Source organism: Octodon degus, unplaced genomic scaffold, assembly GCF_000260255.1.
Source record: "Octodon degus isolate 3935 unplaced genomic scaffold, OctDeg1.0 scaffold00115, whole genome shotgun sequence".
NCBI classification, from domain to species: Eukaryota; Metazoa; Chordata; class Mammalia; order Rodentia; family Octodontidae; genus Octodon; species Octodon degus.
Window position 1 is genome coordinate 9037823 of NW_004524691.1, and position 7483 is coordinate 9045305.

Below are 7483 nucleotides of genomic sequence, written 5' to 3' on the forward strand. Positions count from 1 at the left end.
GCTGGATCCAAGGCTGGGTGGCATGGCGGACAAATACTGTGGAAGAGAAATGGCTCCTGGTGGGAAGATGGTAGTAAAGCAAGCAGGGACCTTAACATTTTTTGGCCCTTTCATACTCTATCTAGGCTACTGCAATTAGGGCAGTGCAAAACCAGTATATTGATTTAGCAACCACACACTCAGAATTACATACCCTAGATTCATCCACCTCTGACAAAGCCTATGACCTATGGCTGCATGAGGTTTTGTGGGAACATCTAGGCACAACCCATGACAATGAGATATGAGGTGACATTCTAATAAATGTAGATAATATGTAACCATCCGATCAAAGTAGCCAACATATCACTAAAGACATTGATCTTTTTTTATTTATGCTGGGAATACACACAATAATGAATAATGAACAATGGTTTCAATAGAATATCAGAAAAAATCAGATAATACTGAATTTTGTATACTCTTCTTGATATCCATTCCATAAATATGTATGGTCTTGCTTTCATATCAATAGTTTAGAATTATAACTTGTTGAAGGGAGAGGAGGGACAATTAGGATATGAGAACACTCTGCAAGTGGCAGCTCAAAGTGCTTGCAAGCCACATGCTACTCATTCACATAAGCGTTGATCACTTGGGAAAAGTTATGTATTAATAAGAGGTGAATTTGGAATCATGCTTTTAAAATAATTTCACTATGACAAAGTATGAAACAAAGTTTGAGTGAATCCTAAACTGGAAATCCAGAAAGTCAGTTAGAAGTTTATTTCAGCATGCAGCCCAGCATTTCTCAACATGCAACCACACTCATCTACACTGAGGTCATACACTGGTAAGAAGGCTTGGAGAAGTGTGCCTCCCAGCCAAGCACATATGAGGGACTTGCTCACATGCTCAGCCAAAAAAGATTGCAAAGGCCTCGGCGGGGGGGGGGGGGAGGAGGCTGATTCCCCCAACTGACATAGTGCAAGTGTAGATAATTGCAATATCTGAGGGGAAATGTTCTCACGGATTTAAGATCCCCAGCCTACCATGCTGTCTTGGTTACTTTTCCCTCATTGGTGAGAAGAAATAACTGACACCCCAAATTTGGAAAAGAAAGATTTATTTAGATCACAGTTTATGGAGGTTTCAGTCTATGCTCAGTTGGCTCCAAGGCAGGGTGGCACATGGTAGAGAGCAACAGTTGATGGTGGCAGAAAACAACAAAAGCAAGAGCAGAAAGGGGGCAGTGGCTCAGGACAAGCTTCTTTCCCTCCCTTTTACTGTATGTAGGTTATGCACCCCAGGGCTGGTGTAGCTCTCACACCCAAAAGCTTCGCACTGGATGATGATTCAGTCATAAACTCTAGAAACCAACCCGCATGACTGCTTGAGACTTTGGGGACATTGAGACACAAACCATAACACATGCTATGACGTATTTCTATGTTCCTGCCCCAGATGACCTCTTTTGGAGGGGTCTATATTTAGAGCTTTCGGCAAAGCTTTCCTCAGTGCCTTTGCTAGGACCTTCTTATTAGGAAAAGGGGAATCTTGGGGGCCAGGGAGATGGCTCAGTAGAATAAGCGCTTGCCTGGCAAGTGCAAGGGCCTGAGTTCAATCAGAAAAAAAAAAAAAAAAAAAAAAAAAAGGAAAAGAGGAGTCTTGAAGACTTTTCCTCAGCCTGACTGCACACTCAGTGCTTTTGCACTTTAAGTCCTTTCCTCTTCTTCAAGAACTATCTCCTAAAACTAAACGACCTGCAAAAGACTTGTATTGCTAATGTCCATCTTTGTGTTGTCTACTTGACTGTCAACTGGTATCTTCCAAGAGGAACTTTTTAAAGGTTAAACAATGAATAATTATAGGACTTATTGTTACTTTTGTTAGTGCTTGTTTTCTTAAATCAGATGCCTTGGCACCTGGTAGTTCATTCCTGCTTTCTACTGCTCACTTCAGCCCTGAAAGGCAGTTTACAGGTCACCCCTATAATATCACAGTTGTTTAGGAGATTTGGCAACTGCCCTAGGAACTGGCAGATTTGACAACCACAATGCAATTATGTTAATCAAAAGTAGAAATAGAAGATGAAGTGGCCACTCTTCATTTTGGGATATACAATAATAAATTTTCATTATGGAGTTGAAGTATATGTACAGGGTTAGAGCTTATAAAATGTCCTAGAAGTGAGATCAATATTTGGCAATTAGGCACAAATGTGTAAGGGAGAGCTTAAAACTCTCCATTAAAAGAAGAAAACAAGGAACTAGTATGGAGGGAAAAAGAGATGAGGGTGGATGATGGAAGGATGGAAAGTCATGTGTCAATCATCAGAAAAGAAGAGTGGCAGATGAGAAGAATGGCCAGTGATACTCCCAAACATTTCTCTTACAGATTCTTAGGAAATTCAGTAGCATGGAAGGTATCATTATGCATTTATTTAGGTAACACAGATGGTGTTTCTGAGCTACACAGTTTCTGGAGATTTTACTCCTCAAAAGTAAATGAATAATTTGCTAGACTTCCCAATCAGAATGTGAATTTGATCAACTGAGTTTCTCTTAGCAGATAGTTGCATACAAAGGAGAGTCAAAATGAAGACACAAATCAACAATAAGGATTTGAATCCTACTACTATTAACTAAAATGGTGACATGAATATATTCACTCCAAAAACAATATTTATTTTTTTATGATTTAAACAGAGATAAAATCAATACGCAAATAAAAATTTTGCTTCAAAAATATTTACATTTAATGAATTTTTAGTAGTTTCCCCTAAAGTCTACTTAATATGTCTGTCCTATTAAAGGCTAGTCTGGGGCTTTCTTCCTTTCAAATCCTTTAATAAATTGCATCAGCAACTTTTATTTCCAACTTAAAAGAATTGTTAGACTCTACAAAGCCCAAAACACTCATAAAATATCAAACAGTTATAAAATTTATGGGTCAGGCTTGGGCAGTTGTTTCTAGCCTTGTATGTAGTGTTTAAAGGAATCATTAGTAATATTGATTGGATGTTAAGAGTCTGTCTAGGAATGAGTGAAACCCCAGAAAGGATGACTTTCAGCCAGAAAGTCCCTCACAAAAGAGGGCACATTGGTCACCCATTTAAATTTTCATGTGTATTAGAAGTTTCATTTCCACTGTGTGTGTGCTGGTAAGTACAAAACACAAGGTAGGGAGGAGGAGAAGTGGAGGGAGAGGGAGAAATTGGTATCTGGTACACAAAGCCTGTACTCACCTTTTTCTAAAATAATAGATTCAGTTTAGCATAGGGCAAAATGTTAAAACTATTTGCACCTTATTGTGCAGCTATATATGTGGCTATGTTATGATATTCTGACCAATAAAAGTGACAGTAATTTGTGAAACTTCTGGGTTATATTCTCTGAAGAAAACTGATTTTTTTTTTCTTCACCTTTCCTTCATCTCAGTAGCTGAGAGGGGTGACAGCTGAGATAGTCATCCTGACTCCAAAGAAGGAAGCCATGTTTTGAGAAGCCATGCTTTGCTTCTTTAAATGTTAATTTATAATTAAGATACAATTTATCTGATTTCAAGGGTTTTTGTTGCCTCAATTTTCCTTGTACCCTAAAACAAAGCATTTGTTCTTGTCCAGTTCCTTATTTTTTAAAATGTATTTGGCACAGGGTTTCATGATGCAGCTTGGACTCATAGTAATACTCCTGATTTCAGCCTCCCCAGCACTGGAATTACAGGCATGCAGGGCTAGTACAGCATGTGGTACTGAGGGATCGAATCTCGGCCCTGAGCTTGCCTAAGCAGGTGCTTTGTATGCTGAGATATCTTGCTGGCTCTTAGATTCTTTTTTGCTTGATCAATTTCTACTTCTAATTTTCTTATAAGTCTTCTGACCCATAAGTGTGGAGCACTCTTCCTCTTCATCCTTCATGACCACTTCATGATATGTCTCACCAATAAAATGTTCTTGAATATATTGTTTGGGGAGGATTAAAAAGTGTGTTATTTTTTTCCTTCTTAACATATACTATCTTGTTTAGAGTTAGACCATTCTGTCTTTGGTGTGAATATATCCTTATATTTCTTCTATATTGCAGTACTTTGGAATGTACCCTCTTTACTCTAGATAAAGTGGGAGTCATGCATTGGATCACATTTATGAAGCACAAATAAAAAAAGTTCAGAGACTGAAGGTATAGCTCAGTGTTTCTCGTCCATGGTTAGGGCCCTGGATTTCATCCCCTGGAATGAAGATAAAAAATTAAAAAAACATCAAGAATCATTAGCATAAACATATGAAGAATAAGACAGTAGTTTGATTTTTAGTAAGCAGAAATTAAAAAAAAAACATAGATATACATTGAAAAGGCAGAAAGTAAAATATTTAGGATTCAGTTCCCAATATTGCACATAGCCAGGGCAGCGAGTTTCCTAATCTGAGAATGTCTCCTTTGAAAGAAACATGATTAGGATGACCTAAAGCCCTGAACCAGTTTACCTGTGTGGCAACCAGAGTACTTTATTTGTACTGACCATGATTCCAGATGTCTGTCCTGAAAAAAATGATATGAGTTCCCTGCAAAGTTGGGGGAATAAAATGAGCTCATTAGCAGTTTATTTTTGTCACTATTTTTGCATGAAAGAGGTCCCAGTATAGAGCTCTAGAATGTCTCCTTAGCTGAGGATTCAGAAGGCTAAGCTACATATAAATAGTAGACTAAGAATTTTATTATCTTAATCTGATGTGTAAACATATAACTTCTCTTATTCCCCCCTGTAGCTAGGGTTAATTTCTTTTTTGAACTACGTCTTCCTTATGCAAACACTGAGCTTATTACTTACTGTCCTTGGCTGTGTCAACTTTAAGCCTATATTAGGATTGCTTCTTTACCTTTCTTCCGAGCGGTCTGGGTTCTCTAGAGCCACACCTGAAGCCATGGCACGAGGTGGACAGAGCACAGACCTCCGGCAGTCCTGTGAGCACTGCTCCTGCTGTGCTGTGTAATCCTGCCTCCATCTAGGCTGCGCATCTCTTTACACTGATATCCGCTGAGACGATCCCTTGTCAAACTACTCATAACCTAGATGCCCGCATCTAAGAAGCATCCACTGTTACAGGGTCTCCTTGCTTCCGCTGTGAAATTGCTGAAGGTCTGTTGATTTTCCTGCTTTGGGGAGACTCAAAAATATTCTGTGTGTGTGTGTGTGTGTGTGTGTGTGTGTGTGTGTGTGTGTGTGTGTTTACAACATCACAACAGTGTTTTATTTTTTCTTCTCAACATCCTGCTCTGCGGCTTCCTTGGCGCCCTTCACCCGGATGCCAATGAGCCGGGCGTTGGCATGGGCTGTGCGCAGACTGGCGAATGCCTGGAAGTTCTTTTCTTCCTCGGTGATGTCCTTGACCTTCTCCTTCTTGTCGACGTTCCTGACGGGCATCACAGGTCCTGTCAGCTGGGTGGCCAGTTTGAGTTCTTTAGCAGAGCTGACTCCTTTTTGGGGGGCCAATGGCTTCCTGGGAAAGAGGATGAGCTTGGAGCGGTACTCTTACAGCCGCTGCACACTGGCCTGCAGGGACTCGGTGGATTTGTTCGGCCGCCTTGGGTCCACCGAGATGCCAGTGGTCCGGGCCACCTGCCTGTGAATACCGGCCAGCCGCAGCTCCTCCAGACCGAAGCCCCTGCGGACTCGGGCCTTGGTGTGGTATCGCACCGTGGGATAGCGCACCATGGGCCCAATGGGTCTGGATGCAGGGCGCGGGGTGATGCGGCGCACTTTTGTCTGCTGGGCCCTGCGCTTGCGGATCTTGCAAGCTGGCTGACTGAACCACGCAGCCACGCGCCGTTGCCAGTCCTAGTGGAAGTGGGGCTTCAGAATCATGCCATTCCGGCTGGGCACCATGACTGCCTCGTAGGCCGCGGATCGGCAGAACCAAAAGGCTGTTCTCTGTGTTTGTATCTTTCAATCATTATTCATTAAGATTTCCTGAATTTGTGAGAATAGCTCTTGGATTCCTCACATAGAGACTCTTACAGCCTGGCTACACATAGGACCCTCAAACAAATGGAGCCTAGGAACAAAATAAAATTTCCTGGGTTATGCCGTTACTAGCCCAAAATTATATCCAATTTTTATTGCTTCTGCAAATATTATTGTCTCCATTCTGTATTAGGTAACTATGCTGTTTCATTTTTTTTCTCCAGTCCCTCTATTGCTCCATTTTAAAAGCTTAGGGAAACTGTTTAGAAAAATTTTGTATCTGCCATATTCTTCATGTTAAGATCTAGCTCTTGAAGGGCTGGCCAAATAGCTCAGCGGATTAAAGGGCCTGCAAGCAGGAGCAGGGGCCAAGGTTTCAGTCCCTGGGCCTGCCACGCCAGACCTGAGAATGCAAAAACAGTGGTGGCCTGACCTGTAATTCCAGCTCTTGGGAGTCTATAAACAGGTAGATCGCTACAAGTCCAACCTAGTAGTGAGACTCTGAACACCTAGTAGACTCTTCCCCACAATACAAATAAATAACTAAATAAATAAATTAATTAAAAAAGATCTAGTTCTTGGATGTTAAAATTTCAGAATTAACCTTTTCATTTCCATTTGTATTTCTGAGAGACTGCGCATTTCACTGAGAGAAATCTTAAGACTGATTTGAGAGAGAGAAAAGTGACCAGTTATGCCATACATTTGCAATCTCAAAATAACATTTTACAAGTTTAAAACTACTACATGTATTTCTACTTTTCATCAACAAACCTTCATATATAAATATTGGTCAGCTTTTTCACACTGGAATAAAATATCAGACATACACAGCTTAAACAAGAAAGTATTTGGTGTTGTTGTTCATAGTTTTAAAGATGCAGCCATTTTTCTGATATCAATGCAAGAATACTATAGTAGAAAACCATAGTGGAACAGAAGTACTCCTTTCATTACAGACAGGAAGTAAAGCAGAGGGCAAAAGTGCAAAAAATAGGTACACCCTCCAAAGGCATGTTCCCAGTTATCCACATTCCACTGTACCCCATCTAAAAATGGTGTATTCAGCCACCCTTATAAGCCAATAATTTTTCACTGGATTTTTTAACTCAATTATGCTGATGATTATGATTAGCTGGCTCAAGTCTACCTGTTGTCAATGTGAAACATAATCACATATTCTTAAATTACTTAATCTTCAAATAAAATCAATAGCAAGTTCATAGTTCTAATATGAGCAACTCTCTTGGGCACAACCAGAAATGTACTAGTTCTTTCAGAAGAGTAAAGATGAAATCTGAGAAGATTCAGTATTGCTTAAAAGTCTAAGTACAGCTATTCTCTGGGATTAAAAGTAAACACGTTGCTACAAGCCCTTGTAAAATTAAAAAAGCAATTCATGTATTCTCAACATATAGTGGCACAGGATAAATATTTCTATTCCCCAGAGGAGAACTAGAGGACTTATCAGTCAGCATTTACTAGAGAAGCAGATATAATACATGTGTACAAATATATAATAATTTACAGATTGGCATAA

General features: G+C 40.1%; 1 pseudogene; it reads right to left on the reverse strand.

The window, feature by feature from the left end:
* Positions 1–5229: 5229 nt before the first annotated feature.
* On the reverse strand, positions 5230–5865 carry LOC105743315 (annotated as a pseudogene).
* Between the last annotated feature and the right edge of the window lie 1618 nt (positions 5866–7483).